The following is an 18,388-nucleotide window of genomic DNA, read 5'->3' on the forward strand; positions in this document are numbered from 1 at the left end:
TCACAATACCCTGACTGCCCCTATAACAATAATGGTTCCTAAGTGTCCACTTAACATTTCATAATGTCCCTCCCATGTACAGCTCCTCTATACACAGTATGAAGCCCTTATACCTCCCCTATACACAGTATGATGTTCCCATGGCTCCCCTATACACAGTAAGATGCCTCTACACCTCCCCTATACATAATATACCCCTACACCTCCCCTATACACAGTAAGATGCCTCTACACCTCCCCTATACACAGTAAGATGCCTCTACACCTCCCCTATACATAATATACCCCTACACCTCCCCTATACACAGTAAGATGCCTCTACCCCTTCCCTATACATAATATACCCCTACACCTCCCCTATACACAGTAAGATGCCTCTACCCCTTCCCTATACATAATATACCTCTACACCTCCCCTATACATAATATACCTCTACACCTCCCCTATACACAGTATGATGGGCCTACAGCTCCTTACAGACACCTGCGTACAGCCGTATACACATACACACACCTGCGTACAGCCGTATACACATACACACACCTGCATACAGCTGTATACACAGACACCTGCGTACAGCCGTATACACAGACACCTGCGTACAGCCGTATACACAGACACCTGCGTACAGCCGTATACACAGACACCTGCATACAGCCGTATACACAGACACCTGCGTACAGCCGTATACACAGACACCTGCGTACAGCCGTATACACAGACACCTGCGTACAGCCGTATACACAGACACCTGCGTACAGCCGTATACACATACAGACACCCCTGCGTACAGCCGTATACACATACACACCCCTGCGTACAGCCGTATACACATACAGACACCTGCGTACAGCCGTATACACATACAGACACCTGCGTACAGCCGTATACACATACAGACACCTGCGTACAGCCGTATACACATACAGACATCTGCGTACAGCCGTATACACATACAGACACCTGCGTACAGCCGAATACACATACAGACATCTGCGTACAGCCGTATACACATACAGACACCTGCGTACAGCCGTATACACATACAGACACCTGCGTACAGCCATATACACATACAGACACCTGCGTACAGCCGTATACACATACAGACACCTGCGTACAGCCGTATACACATACAGACATCTGCGTACAACCGTATACACATACAGACATCTGCATACAGCCCGTATACACATACAGACATCTGCGTACAGCCGTATACACAGACACCTGCGTACAGCCGTACACACATACACACACCTGCATACAGCCGTACACACATACAGACATCTGCGTACAGCCGTATAAACATACAGACACCTGCGTACAGCCGTATACACATACACACACCTGCATACAGCCGTATACACATACACACACCTGCGTACAGCCGTATACACATACAGACACCTGCGTACAGCCGTATACACATACAGACACCTGCGTACAGCCGTATACACACGCACATATATACAGACACCTGCGTACAGCTGTATACACACACATATATACAGACACCTGCGTACAGCCATATACACACACATATATACAGACACATACACAGATATAGTCACATAGAAGTGTATACATATTTGAAAACATTCACATACAAATAACCATACACAAAAGACAGACAATCCTATACACACAGACACATACTGGAGGTGCTTTTTACTTTTGATGATTGGGGGACACTTCTCTCTCGTGCAGCCACAGACTTGTTTCATGCCATGGTAAATCCCTCTAAGCTAAAGGACCTGTGGTGACGTCACGCCCATGTGATCAGAAGGGGCGGGGCCTCAGCAACGCAGGTGATGACAGAAAGAAACTCTAGGTGTCCTGGAGTTCTTTACGATTGAAGCGGGGCCCGAGGTAAGACCTGCAGATGGGGGGTGCAGGGGGGCGCAGGGGGAGAGGGGGGGGGGGGCGAAGCCTACATGATTATAGTGGACGGGAGGAACCATAGCCACGCCAACTAACACAGCCGGTCACGCCCACTACCCAGTCAGCTTCTAATCACTGGGATGCAGCCAGAACACTGGATGGAGGCAGCGCGCTGCATGACGTCATTATAACGCACGTGGCCGCGCACTGTGCATGCCAGCGGCCGGGTCTCCTGTACTATGCGGCGGTCAGCACTGTCTGCGCCTGTCAGTGTGGCCGGCCACATCTTAGTACAAGAGACACGGCCGCGCGCAATTCACTCTGCGTGGCCATGTGTGTTATAATGATGGTATGCAGCAGGCGGCCCGCGGCCGGCCCTTAACAATAGCTGGGAGAGCAGCCTGGGGGAAAATTGCCACATCCCCCCCCCCACGCCCTGCGTGTGCGCTGTCATCAGCAGCAGCGCAGGGAGATCATGTCTCCTCCGCACTGCCGCAGAGGTTAACTATATCGGGGCGCTGTGCACGCTGATATAGTTAATGGTATCGCAGCTCCGGGTGGGCCCCCTCTTGAGGACGGGGCCCGGGGCGGTGGCACCCTCTGCCCCCCCGCTAGCTACGCTACTGGTTGGCACCCTTGAAATTGCTCCAGAAAATGAAGTATTTCTCCCAGAAAATGATTGCAATTACATGTTTTCTTATACACATGTTTATTTCCTTTTGTGTGTATTGAAACAAAACAAAAAAAATGAGGAAAAAAGGGTAAATTGGATATAATTTCACACAAAACCCCAAAAATAGGACGGACAAAATTGTTGTCACTTTTCCAAAATTGTGGGTAAATAACTTTGTTTCAAGCATGTGATGCTCGTTCAAACTCACCTATGGTAAATAGCAGGTGAGGGCAATATGAAAAGCACTCCTGAAAAAAAAGATAAAAAAGATAAGGGGAGAAGTTGACTCTTTGCTCTGTGTGTCTGTGTGTGCCACACTAAGCATGGAGACCAGAGAGAGGCGAAGAGAACTGTCTGAGGACTTGAGAACCAAAATTGTTGAAAAATATCAACAGTCTCAAGGCTACAAGTCCATTGCCAGAGATCTTGATGTTCATTTGTCTATGCAGCACAATATAATCAAAAATGTACAACCCATGACATTGTAGCTAAACTCCCTGGATGTGGGTGGCAGAGAAAAATTGATGAAAGGTTGCAACGCAGAATCAATCAGCCCCAGTCAAGTTCGAAAGAAATACAAGCTGTCCTGCAGGCTCAGGGTTAGAGATGAGCGAACCGAAACTGTAATATTCAGAGTTTGCACCAGACACTGAATGTTGGGCGCTCGGGCTCGAACATGGACTTTGCAGCTCGTGAAAAAGTCTAGGCCTGCCGCTGACTGGCAGTGACCTATGCAGCCTCATTCTGAGAACATTCTCATAACGAAGCTCTATAGGAATGGATGTTGTGGGACATTACACCATTGGACCTGGACCCGAAACCCCCGTATAAGTCAATGGGGACCCAAACTTTGGTGGTGTAAAATGGTCTTAGTAAGGGCTGGGGGCTACAAAAGGAAGCAAACCGGAGGAAAGAGCAGAACTGCCCTGCAAACAAATGTGGCTAGAGAATAAATAACAAAAAAAATTATGTAGAATCCCCTCTATTTTTTCATAACCAGCCAAAGTAAAGCAGACAGCTAAGGAGTGCAGCCCGCAGTTGTTTGCTTTGTATCAAAAATAGGGGGGACCCCACTTTTTTTTTTTTTTAATTCTCTATCCACATTTGTTTGTGACCATTTTACACAACCAAAGTTTAGGTCCCCATTTACTTATATGGGGATCCGGGGTCTGAGATCCAGGAAGACCAGCAGGTTGCAAAAGAGTTGTCCACAATTCCAGGTGAGAGGAGTAAGAAGCTTTCTGATGGTTATCGGGAGTGATTAATTGCAGATTAGTGTGGCATTCAGGTTACTCGTTACATTGCGAGTATTCCCCCTTGACTTGCATTGCACGCGCTATTCGGAACGAATACACGAGTATTAGACAGTACTTGTTATGAGTATAGCGAGTACGAATAGTTAGGTATTCGCTCAACTCTACTTGTGATAAAAACTGAAATGATTAGCCAAGCCAGCCCCCCTCTCTATCTTTGTATTATCTGTGATGGAAAAGAGGGATGACTTTGCTAATGAATTGCGTCTGTCAGCTAGTCCTTTTAATTAAAATCACTGAAAATGTGGCAACACATTGAAGAAGGAGCAAGTGTAGTGCCTAACAGGGCAGGCGGTTAAATTACTCGTCGCCGGGCCGTCGTCTGTCGTTGTCACAGGCGGCCTAGCTCGGCTGTGTTGCCCCGAGGCGTACAGAAGATCGCAGGGGAGAGATGTTGTGGGTAGTAGTGAGGTGAATGTCGTGACGTCACCTGTGGTATGCGGCCAGGGAATCGGCTGCCGCTGCTGTCGCTGTCCTGCAGGGCGGATGGTGGTAGCAGCTATGGTGGTATCGCTCCACACAGATGGAGCGGGCCCTGGGGAGGATGATGAGGGGAGTAGTAATAGCGGGCGCCAAGGCACGGAGCAGCAGTACCGGTAATAAAGAGACAAAGTTTATGGCTGCGGTTCCAGGTTGTTTAATCACTTTTGTGCTGTGCCGCTCACCTAGTCACTTGCTAAGAAGGGCTCAGTCGAACCTGAATCCCTTTAGAGATCAGTCTGGTGTGGTGTTCGGTGAGTTCCCTCCTTTTAGCGCCTATCTGTGGATCCCCTGGCTTGAAGCTACGAGAGGACTCGGGTTTTCACGAGTAGTACTCTTGTCCCTATATGGAGGTGCTGCGGTTCCGATATGGGCTCCGGCTTGATGCGAGGCCCCGGATCCTCTCTGGCACTGTGCTTTCGGGTGCTGTGTGGTCAGGAAAGCTTGAAACTTTCCCTGTCCAGGCAGATTCTGGAAAACCAACGTGGAGTATGATCTTCCCTAGGGTCGTGTGAATTCTTCCTCCTTCCCACCGGAGCACCTGAGAAACACATCTGCTCCGTTGCTCTCCTGCTGGAGAACTCTCTAACTGTTGCGTTGGCTCCTGACTCCCCCTGCTGGCTGCTCCTCCTCCCTCACAGGTCCTTAGCTAGTGGGACTAGAGCCCCTGTTTGAGGGCATCCTGTAAATGCCACTGTCGGCGACCCCTTTATTACCCGACCCTAGCCCAGTCCCCAGTGGGAACAGGGCAACCTGGTGTGTATTTGAGTGTCTAAGTGGTGAAACTGGGACTGACCTCCTCAGGATCCTGATTTAGCATTACACCCAAATTTGGGTGCAATACTCTGTAGCGAATGAAGCGTCAGGGGCGCCACAAAAGCTCTCTCGGACTTGCTACATCACTCTTCTCTGCTACCAAGGTGAATGCTGACGTACCCAGTTCTCCTACAACCGCTGGGCTCTGTCTCATTGCAATTCTCTGGTGCAATGTAGCAGAGCTGGGTATCTCAGAAAGCACCTTAGTAGCAGAGTGTTATCAAGGTGCTTCTTGACATACCCAGCTCTGCTACATCATTTCATTCTGCTAAATCAAAGTGCCTCCTGACTTATCTGGCTCTGTGACACAAAGTCATTTCTTAACAAATTACACTTGGCTGTAACAATGATATCCCCTAACTTGCCAAGTTCTGCTGTGTAGCGCCCCTGAACCACTCAGGGCACTACTAGGTACTGAATCCCCACAAGGCTGCAGGGTGTACCCTCTGGGACCTGGAACACCAGTGCCAGTAACACCTGCACACACCAAAATCCTAGTTCCCACACCAGGGGCATGCACTAGTCAGACACTGGGGGATGGCCACCTAGAGGGCGGAGCCAGACCAGGAAACTAGACAGCCTGGTGAGAGTGGACAAGTCAGTCTGTGAGAAATTGTAGTGAAGGGAGCAGACGTGCCTCGAGCTGGGTCTGTGTAACGGTGACCCGGGGGCACAGGAGTAGGTTGCTAGAATAGGAGCAAACAAGTACCTCTGGAACAGAGAGAAATTGCCAGGGACGGTACGAGGGAGCACCACTGGAACCAAGCACGCACAGGGCACAGGGCCCTAGGTCACACGACTGTTTCACACGGCCTGGAAAATTCCTCCACCGTGAGGGCTCTCCAAGGGCCTCACTGAACTACAGATCCGAGGGCATCATCAGTAAAGCAAGGATCGGGGTTCGGACACATACCTTCCCACAGGGTCCACACTGCCAGCCGAATGGACAGACCACTGTATCACAGCTGGGGGACCCCCAAAGTTCCAGGCTTCGGGGTCCCAACTACACTGAGAGTGCTGGGGACAGAGCAACCGAGTCACTAAACTGGCACTGGAATACAGGGACCTGAACCAGCCGTCCACAGGTTAAAGTGAGTAGAGACTGTTCATTACAACCCCGGTGTGGTCTCCTTCATTATAAAGTGCAAAAGCTCCCATCTCACAAATCCCCTGGCTCAGCCCTGCCTGCGGAGGGCCTACCACCATAGCTGCCATCACCATCAGCCCAGGGGTAATTCCACTAAGTATCGGCGGTTCCATCCTATTAACCGCAACCCGCAGGTGGCGTCATATAAATGGCTTTCATCTCCCATGTAAATAACCCCTTTTCATAAAGGCCCCAGGGCACGGGACCGGGCACCGTGACATTCCTAAATAGTGAACTGCCCGGGACCGAGTACCCCATTCCCTGGGTGGCACAGCTGTATTTCTGGTTTATAATATCATAGATCTAACTGCAAATCCCTCCATACTTGTATTAAGAAGTCTTCCACACACACAGCTCTGCTACATTGCTGATCCTGATTATATATGGCAGAGAATTAAAATGTAGTATATATTTAACTTGTTAGGGACTGTTCACACTGCGTTTTCTCCTACATTGAGTGGCCTTGTCGGGTCTTATTTCCAAAATCCCTACAAAATAGGATATGGTCATATACCTGACGAGCCATTGACTATAATGGTGCAGACGGAGTCACTGTTTGCTCTGTCGTGCATTATTTTCGGCTGTACACGCCTATCGCAGGTGGACAGCTAGTCATAATCTGCCTCCAATAGGCGCATAAGATAAAAAATGATGCACAACAGCACACGGTGACTCTCTTCACCATTATAGTCAATGGACCTGTTGGCACATACACCCGAATCCCATTTTGTGGAGGGTTCAGACATAAGGCAGGACAATGCCACTCAATGTTAGAGGAAATTCAGTGTGAAAGGGCCTTGGGCAAATTTTAACATTTTTTTTCACTCACGAGTATTGCCCCATTGTACCAATGGCATGGAGATGTGGCTTCCAGAAAAACCCCCAAAGTGAAACAATAGGAGACTAAATGGACAATCACTATCCTAAAGGCCGCTTTACACGCAACGACATCGCTAACGAGATGTTGTTGGGGTCTTGGAATTCGTGACGCACATCTGGCCTTGTTAGCGACGTCGTTGCATGTGAAACGCACGAACGACCGTTAACGATCAAAATTACTTACCTAATTGATCGTTGACACGTCGTTCCTTTCCCGATTATCGTTGCTGTTGCAGGACGCAGGTTGTTCGTCGTTCCTATGTGCAGCACTGGTAATTTTAAAAATTAACTTTTAATAAATTGTATTAAAATATTAGGAAAATCCAGACAGACAAACACAAGATAATTAACACAACGTACAATTGGATGTGTATAGGAAGTGGACTCACAGGAGTTATCAACTTTTCTTACATTCCCTATGGTCCAATCGTAATCATCCAAATGAATAAAGTGACATTGTGCAAGGACCGTTAACCTCCCGAAAATTGCACTTTCGCCCTATGAGTATTACTCTTTATACAAAGTGGCTAAGTGCAAATTAATAAATAACCCCAAGTCGTAAAGACATTAATTGCAGTCGGGGCGGGGGAGGGGGACGGTTTTAGTGACAATAGTGCTCAAAAATATAATTATTGCATTCAATGGTGGCAGTGGGATATATGCTCACCGTCCACCCCACTGCTTCACCAATGATACAGGCGTTACCTTACAAAATTCGGTGGGTGGGTGACTCACAAAACACGACACACTTCCCCTAAGGCAACACCAGTAGCTCAACGTCCTCCTTCCCACTGTTCCCATTGTTCATCGTTCCTGCGACAGCACACATAGCTATGTGTGACACCGCAGGAACGAGGAACATCACCTTACCTGCGGCCGCCCGCAATAAGGAAGGAAGGAGGTGGACGGGATGTTCGTCCTGCTCATCTCCGCCCCTCCGCTTCTATTGGGCGGCCGCTTAGTGACACCGCAGTAACGCTGCACAAACCGCCCCCTTAGAAAGGAGGCGGTTCGCCGGCCACAGCGGCGTCGCTAGGCAGGTAAGTATGTGTGACGGGTGTAAGCGATGTTGTGCGCCACAGGCAGCGATTTGCCTGTGACACGCAACCGACGAGGGCGGGTATGCTCGCTAGCGATATCGATAGCGATATTGTTGCGTGTAAAGTGCCCTTTACTCTGCATCATGATTGATCCCCACCTACTGGACATTAAAAGGTTATCAATATCAACCTTTTTAGGAATACCCTAATGTAACTAATATTTTCATTTCCAACAGAGAACACCAGCAGCAAGGGGTTTACCATCTGGAAATGTCATATTGTATAAATATCCAATTCCAACTATTTGGACCCACAACAGTCCTTCCTAAGAATACGATCTGTTCAGACCCCAATTCCCATAGCAGAAGAGGCCTTTTGTGCAGGGTCACTCTCCAACTAAGTTCTGAATTTAATGTAAAATAGCAAAGTGAGCATGCTTAGCTTTATTTATTTTTTTTGCAGAACAAATAGACTATTTTAATCTTTGACTGCATTTTGAGAATGATAGAGATCTCAGCATTCCAATACTGGAGCCATACAATATCAGTAAATCATGTGAGAATGGAATACTTTATGAAAGTGTAACGCCCCACGGGGCAGGCGGTTAACCTTCTCGTCACCGGGCTGTTTCGGGTCGGGTTAGGCGTTGTCACGGGGTGGCCTTGTCCAGGTTCCGTTGCCCCAAGGCGTACAGTAAATGGTGGGGGAAGCAGGGTATTGGGGAGAGTTTGTCATGACGCCACCTGTGGTATGCGGCCAGTAGTAGCCGCCGCTGCAGAATTCCTCTCTGGGGCAGGTGTTAAGGCAGCCGAGATGGTATCGCTCCCCACAGGTGGAGCGGGCCCTGGCTGGATGAAGAGGAAATGTAATGGTGGTTGGTGCCTAAGCGCTGGGCAGCGGCACCTTTAAGGACGAGCCAACAGTCTCTGTGGGTTCAGGGTGTAGTTTACTCACAGCTTCAGTGCCAGCCCGGTCACACTGGTCACTGCCGTGATGGGCTCAGGTCGATCCCGAATCCGCGGGAGGTCAGAACCGGTCCGGTAGTCTGCGGGCCCTTTCTCACTGTGCTTTGTAATGCGGGTCCCTGTGGCTTGAAGCACTTAGAGGTCCCTTCCGTACTAGGTAGAGTACTGTTCCCTATGCCAGAAGCGTGGATCCCCTTGATTCTGACATTGATCTAGGCTGCGTAAGACCAATATACCACTTGGCTCTGGAAACTTGGCTGGTTGAAGAAGCATGGAACTTCTCCGTCCAACAAAATCTGGTGATGCCACGTGGAATTACACCACCCTAGGGTGCTGCACCCTGAACAGCGGTGGCCCCCTGGGGAACTGACACAGTATCCTCCTCAGCGACCGTTAAACTCCTATGTACCACAGGAGCTACCAGGAAAAACGTCTGCTCACTGTCACTCCTGCTGGAGAACTCCCTGAAATTCTAAACTGTGTGTGTAATTTCTAACTCCCCCTGGTGGCCGCTCCTCTCCATACCTAGGTCCTAAGCTAGTGGATTGGGGCCCCTGTTGTGATGGCACCCTGTAAATGCCATACTGTTTGAAACCCCTTTTATACCAGACCTTAGCCCAGTCCTCAGTGGGGAAGGGGCATCATATGTGTGTATGTGGTTGTGGATGATGAAACCGTTACCGACCTCCTTTGGATCCAGGATCAGCACCACACCCAAAATGGGGTGCAGTACCCTGTGGCGACCTGATCCTCAGGGGCGCCACAAAAGAGTCATGAAGTATAGTGGGCAAAGCACTGTGGATAAACAAGTGTTACAAGGCTTAATATATGTAAATTCTGGAACAAGGGATCTCATACAATATCAGTAAATGATGTGAGATTTGAATGCTCTTGCTAAAAGAGTCGGTAATGGGCCATTTAATGTTACTGAGCTGAAAGAATATAGTGGTCAAATCACAGTGGATAGAGAGGTGTTACAAAGAGTTTTTAACTTTGTGTCATTTCATCTTCTATAGAGATACATTTGGGCAGAGAATCTTTGTAAATGTGAATTCTGGAATAAAGGATCTCATACAATATCAGTAAATGATGTGAGACTGGATCACTCTTTATGAAGGAGTCGGTAATGGGCCGTTTACTGTCATTGAGCTGAAAGAATATAGTGGGTAAATCACCGTGGATAGACAGGTGTTACAAAGAGTTTATAATTTTGTGTCATTTCATCTTCTATAGAGATACACTAGGGCAGAGAATTTCTGTAAGGGCTCATGTCCACTTGTGATTTTCATGTGCGAGTGCGATCCGATAAAAAAATCGGATTGCACTCGCACCAGTATTATTCTACGGGGCAGTGTCCTCTTGCTTAATTTTCTACGGCGCGAATCGTGTTCTCGGTGCAATTGCAGCATGCTGCGTTTGACATGCAACCCTATGGGAGCGTGTGAAACATCGCACTGCACTCACATTTTATGCGACTGCAGTGCGATATATATGCAGAGACAGACAGCGGACGAGATGGGAGAAAGTGCTCCCTCCACCTTCTGCGCACCTGTGATGCAATCGCAAGATCGCATCACAGTCGCATGACCATCGGCTGACACCCACAGCAGAGGGTCATCAGCATATCGCTACTGATGCTCTCGCAACGGAAGAGGTACGCAAGTGGACAAGAGCCCTAAATGTGAATTCTGCAACAAGGGACCTCATACGTTCCATCCTGAATTTGAGGTCCTTTTAAAAAGACATTTCTTCTGCATTCATGTGCTCCAAGCATATACCTATAACCTTGAAATGTAAGCAATGCTGACCCTAGTGGTCCATACACAGAAAATAGTAGAAGAACCTTTATAAATGGTTCTCCTTGCCTCACTGCAGGAGAAAATAGCAAAATGTTATTTAGGGACAAATTTACCATCGTTTTTCAAGACGGATAACGCGATACAACTGAATCTAATTGTACTCAGGTGCATGGGCATATTCCGTACATCTATTATTATCGTAATGATGTGCGTTGGAAGAGATAACCGGTTTGAAGTATTTAGCAACGGTTTTTAAAATTTCACACAAAAGGGTGAGCGGATATTAAGGTATTAATTATGGAAAGATAATCTGCTGCTGGCAGCCACAGAATAATGGATGGGTAGCAGCGAGAGCCGTCCTAAAGGAGTATTCACAAATCACGACGCAGCTATGCTACTTTTTTAATGTGTGTGTGTGTGTATATATATATATATATATATATATATATATATATATATATATATATATATATATATATATATATATATATATACACACACTGTATATTTATTTTAATGTATATATTAAGTGCAATATTTTTCAAAATATTATAGAAAATCCATTTAAGGGTTTTCCTGGGATAACAACAGTGATGGACAATCCTTAGAATATATATACTGTGCCTACAAGTAGTCTTCAACCCCCTGCAGATTTAGCAGGTTTGATAAGATGCAAATAAGTTAGAGCCTGCAAACTTCAAACAAGAGCAGGATTTATTAACAGATGCATAAATCTTACAAACCAACAAGTTATGTTGTTCAGTTAAATTTTAATAAATTTTCAACATAAAAGTGTGGGTCAATTATTATTCAACCCCTAGGTTTAATATTTTGTGGAATAACCCTTGTTTGCAATTACAGCTAATAATCGTCTTTTATAAGACCTGATCAGACCGGCACAGGTCTCTGGAGTTATCTTGGCCCACTCCTCCATGCAGATCTTCTCCAAGTTATCTAGGTTCTTTGGGTGTCTCATGTGGACTTTAATCTTGAGCTCCTTCCACAAGTTTTCAATTGGGTTAAGGTCAGGAGACTGACTAGGCCACTGCAACACCTTGATTTTTTCCCTCTTGAACCAGGCCTTGGTTTTCTTGGCTGTGTGCTTTGGGTCATTGTCTTGTTGGAAGATGAAATGACGACCCATCTTAAGATCCTTGATGGAGGAGCGGAGGTTCTTGGCCAAAATCTCCAGGTAGGCCGTGCTATCCATCTTCCCATGGATGCGGACCAGATGGCCAGGCCCCTTGGCTCAGAAACAGCCCCACAGCATGATGCTGCCACCACCATGCTTGACTGTAGGGATGGTATTCTTGGGGTCGTATGCAGTGACATCCAGTCTCCAAACGTCACGTGTGTGGTTGGCACCAAAGATCTCGATCTTGGTCTCATCAGACCAGAGAACCTTGAACCAGTCTGTCTCAGAGTCCTCCAAGTGATCATGAGCAAACTGTAGACGAGCCTTGACATGAGGCTTTGAAAGTAAAGGTACCTTACGGGCTCGTCTGGAACGGAGACCATTGCAGTGGAGTACGTTACTTATGGTATTGACTGAAACCAATGTCCCCACTGCCATGAGATCTTCCCGGAGCTCCTTCCTTGTTGTCCTTGGGTTAGCCTTGACTCTTCGGACAAGCCTGGCCTCGGCACGGGTGGAAACTTTCAAAGGCTGTCCAGGCCGTGGAAGGCTAACAGTAGTTCCATAAGCCTTCCACTTCCGGATGATGCTCCCAACAGTGGAGACAGGTAGGCCCAACTCCTTGGAAAGGGTTTTGTACCCCTCGCCAGCCTTGTGACCCTCCACGATCTTGTCTCTGATGGCCTTGGAATGCTCCTTTTGTCTTTACCATGTTGACCAAGTATGAGTGCTGTTCACAAGTTTAGGGAGGGTCTTAATTAGTCAGAAAAGGCTGGAAAAAGAGATAATTAATCCAAACATGTGAAGCTCATTGTTCTTTGTGCCTGAAATACTTCTTAATACTTTAGGGAAACCAAACATAATTCTGGTGGTTTGAGGGGTTGAATAATAAATGACACTCTGAATAAACTTTTCACAATTTAAAAAAAAACAAAAAAAAAAAAGAAATAACATTCTTTTTTGCTGCAGTGCATTTCACACCTCCAGGCTGATCTACAGTCCAAATGTCACAATGCCAAGTTAATTCCGAATGTGTAAACCTGCTAAATCTGCAGGGGGGTGAATACTACTTGTAGGCACTGTATATATATATATATATATATATATATATATATATATATATATATATATATATATATATATATATATATATTATATATATATATATATATATAAAATTACTTTATGCCTAGCGTTAAAAATGCTTCAGTGAAGACGTTTTGGGCAACTGTATGAGTAAAAGGATGTTTTTTGTTCCCTGATACTGCCCAGTGCATAAACCGAGGTCTGTAAAGAAACTGTTGGGTGAGTTTGGTGTTGTAGGACAGGACCGGCTGCATAGAGCCCGGACCTCAACCCAGGACCGGCTCCAGGTTTTCGTGGGCCCCTTTAACACATGCCACGATTCATGATGCAAAGATATGGCGGAGAAATATAGGGATAGTACAATGCTGAGGATTTCACTCACTTCTGACATTACTTGAGTGATATCTATTGTAAATTGTACAATACCATACGGCAGAGGGGATTGTGCCAATTCCTGTGACCTACCACCTCCATCAGCCCCAGTCAGCATTTTATTCTTAGGCTGGAGTCGCACTTGCGTATGACTCTGCGAGTCTCGCATAGGCATCACCCGATATGGCCGCACACTCTTGGGCAGGAGCGGGTCAGCTGCATAGAAATACATGCAGCCGACTGACTCCTGTCCAAGAGTGTGCGGCCGTATCGGGTGATGCCTATGCGAGACTCGCAGAGTCATACGCAAGTGCGACTCTGGCCCTAGCTGAACTCCCTGCAAAGAAAAAACAACTGCACATTACAGGGAAATAGGAGATAATGTGCAAAAAGTGCATCCAGGTATTTATTCCCCATCCACCTTGTAAATAGGTGGATGCATTTTTTGCACTTAATCCCCCCATTTCCCATGTCATGTGCAAACTGTGAATCCAGCTGTTTACAAGGTGGGGGGCATAAATAGCTGCATGCACTTTTTGCACCCTCCCTCCTTTAATATGCAAGCTTTGGAACCAGCTATTTATGCCCCACATCTTGTAAATAGCTGGGGAAAAGTCAAAAAAGATTGTGATCAAATGTCCATATAAATATATTTTTTATTAACAGATGAAAAGAATGTGGAAATAAATACACAATAAGCGGTGGCAAAAACGTTGCTGCTGACCTGCTGCATTAACATATACAGTGTGTCCACCCATATCCTGTCCACCGCCATTAACTTGAGAATGGCGGCAGCTATAGGCATAGAAGTGGTGTCTAGGTATAGTAAAGTAGCCATGATCTACTCAATGAAACCACCTATAGCGCCACCTGGTGGAAAACAATGGAGTTAGCATTTTTATCTCGAAAACGGAACGATATAGAGAAAAAAAGTGAATTAAAAAATTGTAGGGCATCATCAATTTAATACGAATCGACATCTTGCATACAGAAATGCTATGATATGAAACCCATGACCCCCCCCCCCCCAAAACATTGAATGCTGGTCACACATATGATGCTCATTTAACTTTGATGGTCAAAGTGGCCACCGTCAGCTGCAATGCACATCTGGACTCTGGACAGCATACTGTATCTTGCTGCACGTTCTGCAATATGGTAGGTGACACGTTTGCACAAGCATCTGTGATACGTCGTCGTAGGTCCTGCAATGTTGGTGGAGGGGTCGCATACACCTGCTGTTTGATGTGACCTCATAGAAAGAAGTCCAATGGGGTCAGGTGAGCGTGGAGGCCCCTCCACGCAGCCACCATATCCAATGACTTGTAGGAAGGTCTCCATGAGGTATCGCTTCACGTCCACAGCCTTGTGAATTTTACACATTCTAATCATAGCATATCTGTATGCAAGGTGTCGATTCGTATCGAATTGATAATGCCCTACAACTTTGTAATTCACTTTTTTCTCTATCTCGTTCCGTTTTCGAGATAAAAATGCTAACTCTGTTGTTTTCCACCAGGTGGCGCTATAGGTGGTTGCATTGTATAGCGCATGGATACTTTCCTATAAATAGACACCACTTCTATGCCTATAGCTGCCGCCGTTCTCAAGTTAATGGCGGTGGAAAGGATATGGGTGGACAGATTGTATATACACACACACCAATATATCATAAATTACATATATATCAATACATGCAAAGTGTATATCAATAATTTGTATCAGAAAATGGTATGTGCATATTACATATATATCCATATGTAAAAATTAACATATCCTGTCCGCTATCCCAAAAACAGAATAGAATGAACAAAAGGCACCAGCTTAATGAAATGCTAGATTGCATGAAGAAAAAGGGAGATTTTTGCATAATACCCAAGTCACTTCATAAAGAGAATAAGACCAAAATTGTAATATTATACATTATCCAGACAGCAGCACATACAATGCCAAAGAGAGTATAAGATTTATATAATGGCTGTGCTGGTAAAGATAGAATGCATGGATTGGCAGTATAAATCTATAGGGCAGAGGATTAAACTATAATGATGCCTGATAAAAAATACCTGAGGGTAACAAATAGGGAGACGCAAGACAGCAGTATGCGACCCGACAGCGGTTTCGGTGTGGAAATAAGCTTTGTCAGGTGACAGTTTCTGGGATAGTGGACAGGATATGTCAATTTTTTATATACCGTATTTTTTGGATTATAAGACGCACTTTTCCTCGCAAAAATTTGGGAGGAAAGTGAGGGGTGCTTCTTATAATCTGAATGTAGCTTACCGGGTTGGTGGAGAGGGGTCGTAAGAGGCCGGGGGAATGCTGAGGCGCTGTGCAGGGGATGGGGCAGCTGTGCGGCATCTGCAGCGGCTGTGCGGGGTCTAGAGTGGCTGCTGCTGGGGCGGCTGTGCGGTGGCTGCAGCGGCTGTGCAGTGTCTGTGCTGTGCCTCCGGCAGATGGGGCTGGGTTTGCTGTGTGGGGTCTTTGGCGGCTGGACTGGCACTGGGGTTCTAGCGGTGACTTCAAATAATGCCTCCCGAAGTCTGCGTGTGCGCAGATGGAACTCTCGGCTCAAGCGCTCATCTGTGCAGGCGCCGCCTCCGGCCCATTGATCTCGGTTGAGCCTAGAATGTATGGGCTGCAGTCAGGTCATGGGCGTGACTGGGTTGGTTGATTGGCTGGCTTTGTTTTTCCTATCCATTATAATCAGGCTTGGTTTTTCCTATCCATTATAATCATGCAAGGGGAGGCTTTGCCCCTTCCCATGCACCCTCCCCATCTGGGGGTCTTACCCCCCAGACCACCTCTTCTATTATAATCAAGTCAAGGCCCACGTGGACTTAAAACAAAGATTGTTTTTCTGTCTGGAATGGTCGGGCTGGAAACATCAGGCTGCACTTTGAACACGCCCCTTCACATGACAAGTTACATCATACCTGTCAGGAGCCCGTACATTCTAGCATCTAGCCATCGATCTCCCTCCAGCGGACTTCAGGAAAATGGCGCCTGGAGGTGGCGCTTGCGCAGATGAGATATCAGCTTGCTATTGAGCCTAGAGCTCAATCTGTGCTGACTCCAGGCGCCATTTCTTTGAAGCCCTCATCGCGCACAGCTGCCGCAGAAGCTGCACCAGCACGGCAGCCGAACCTCCTCCACAGTTTCTGGGATAACCACCGCCCCTTCCTCCTGTGATTCCCCAACAACCACTAATGCCCCGTCTGGTAAGACACCACCGGATTACAAGACGGACCCCATTTTTTTTTGTCACCCTTTTTTGCTCTGAATTTGGGGTGCGTCTTATAAAATGAAAAATACGGTATAGATTATTTTCTGAAACAAATTATTGATATACACTTGCATGTATTGGTATATATGCAATCTACGATATATACTGTAGGTGTGTATATATATATATATATATATATATATTGTTAATGCAGTAGGTCAGCAGCAACGTTTTTGCCACCACTTATTGTATATTTATTTTCACATTCTTTTCATCTGTTAATAAAAAATATATTTTATACTTACTGTATATACATTTGATTGCAATATTTTTTGCCTTTTCTCCTCCAGTTTGGCGATTCGTCCATCAAATATTAGTCCAGATATTCTATGCATGGTTTATTAATAATTTTTCTGATGGATATTAAACTTTTGTGACCATGAAGCTTTCACTATATTTTTATTCTTATAAATAGCTGGAAGTACAGTTTGTATATTATTGGAGGAATGGGGGATAATGTGCAAACAAATGTGCAAACATGCATCCAACTATTTATCCCCCCACATTGTTAATAGTTGGATGTATTTGTGCACATTATCCCGTATTCATCCAGTAATGTGCAAACTGAGTGCAGCTACTTACAAGAGGGGAGGGGATAATGTGCAAAACATGTCACCTCATTTCATACATTGAACCTGTTAATATGAGAATGTCAAGGGAGGAATTTAGGTAAAGACTGCTAATGGAGTCTTCGTTCGGGATATTCAGAGACGGTGCCGTATTAGCTGTATATCAGTGGCGATATATCAGTGTATAAGACAATGGACACAGACATGTTCTCCTTGAGCCAGCGTCATCAACTGAACTCGTGTATTGCAAGACACCCAATTATATAGTTTGCATCTCTAACCTTGAAGCTAGAACAAGGGAGTAAGGAGTATTTCACTCCCTATTTTCTCCTAGCACATTGTTTGTTTCTTGTACATTCTGTGTGAAAGCTACTGATAAGACTTTGCAGCTTCACATTCTGGCTTCATTATCTTTGGTTAACTCCTTCATGACTATACAGCTTAGAATTATATTATGGGTCTATGCGATGGCTACATAGACAGATAATTAAGCAACTACATCTACATTTTGATTATTTATATACACAGATATTCTTATTACGTTTGAACAAACAAGCTATAGCTCAGGCGACCTCCACAACAATACAGGTAATAGAGTGCTGAAACTACTCATACCTGTCACATGTCTTTTTGTGTAAAAATCCTCTTTTATCGCTCTATGTAAATGAGGTCTTCCAGACTATGGGGCAGATGCAGCCCTGGAGGATAGCTCTGACTCCTTGCTTCATTAGGGTAGCTGTGATGATCCTGAAATCACCACAATTGGTGACGTTCCACTGTAGTGTTTCGCCCTCCTATCGGCATTGGCTTCATGCTTCTTCTGCACAGGATCATTGGAGCAGGCGTACCAGGGACTCTCGGGCGCCTGCGCAGAAGAAGCATGAAGCCAATGTCAATAGCAGGGCAGAACACTACAGTGGAAAGTCGACAATTGCAGTGCGTA

General features: G+C 46.0%; 1 protein-coding gene across 1 annotated transcript in view; it reads left to right on the forward strand.

Moving 5' to 3' along the window:
* Positions 1–1,816: 1,816 nt before the first annotated feature.
* The window catches only part of LYAR (Ly1 antibody reactive), a 174,882-nt gene continuing 158,310 nt past the window's right edge, over positions 1,817–18,388 (forward strand). The window contains exon 1 of the mRNA XM_075346887.1: positions 1,817–1,873. The gene's annotated coding sequence lies outside the window, so the exon portion shown is untranslated. The remainder of the gene's footprint in view (positions 1,874–18,388) is intronic.

This window comes from Anomaloglossus baeobatrachus, chromosome 1, assembly GCF_048569485.1.
Source record: "Anomaloglossus baeobatrachus isolate aAnoBae1 chromosome 1, aAnoBae1.hap1, whole genome shotgun sequence".
Lineage (NCBI taxonomy): Eukaryota > Metazoa > Chordata > Amphibia > Anura > Aromobatidae > Anomaloglossus > Anomaloglossus baeobatrachus.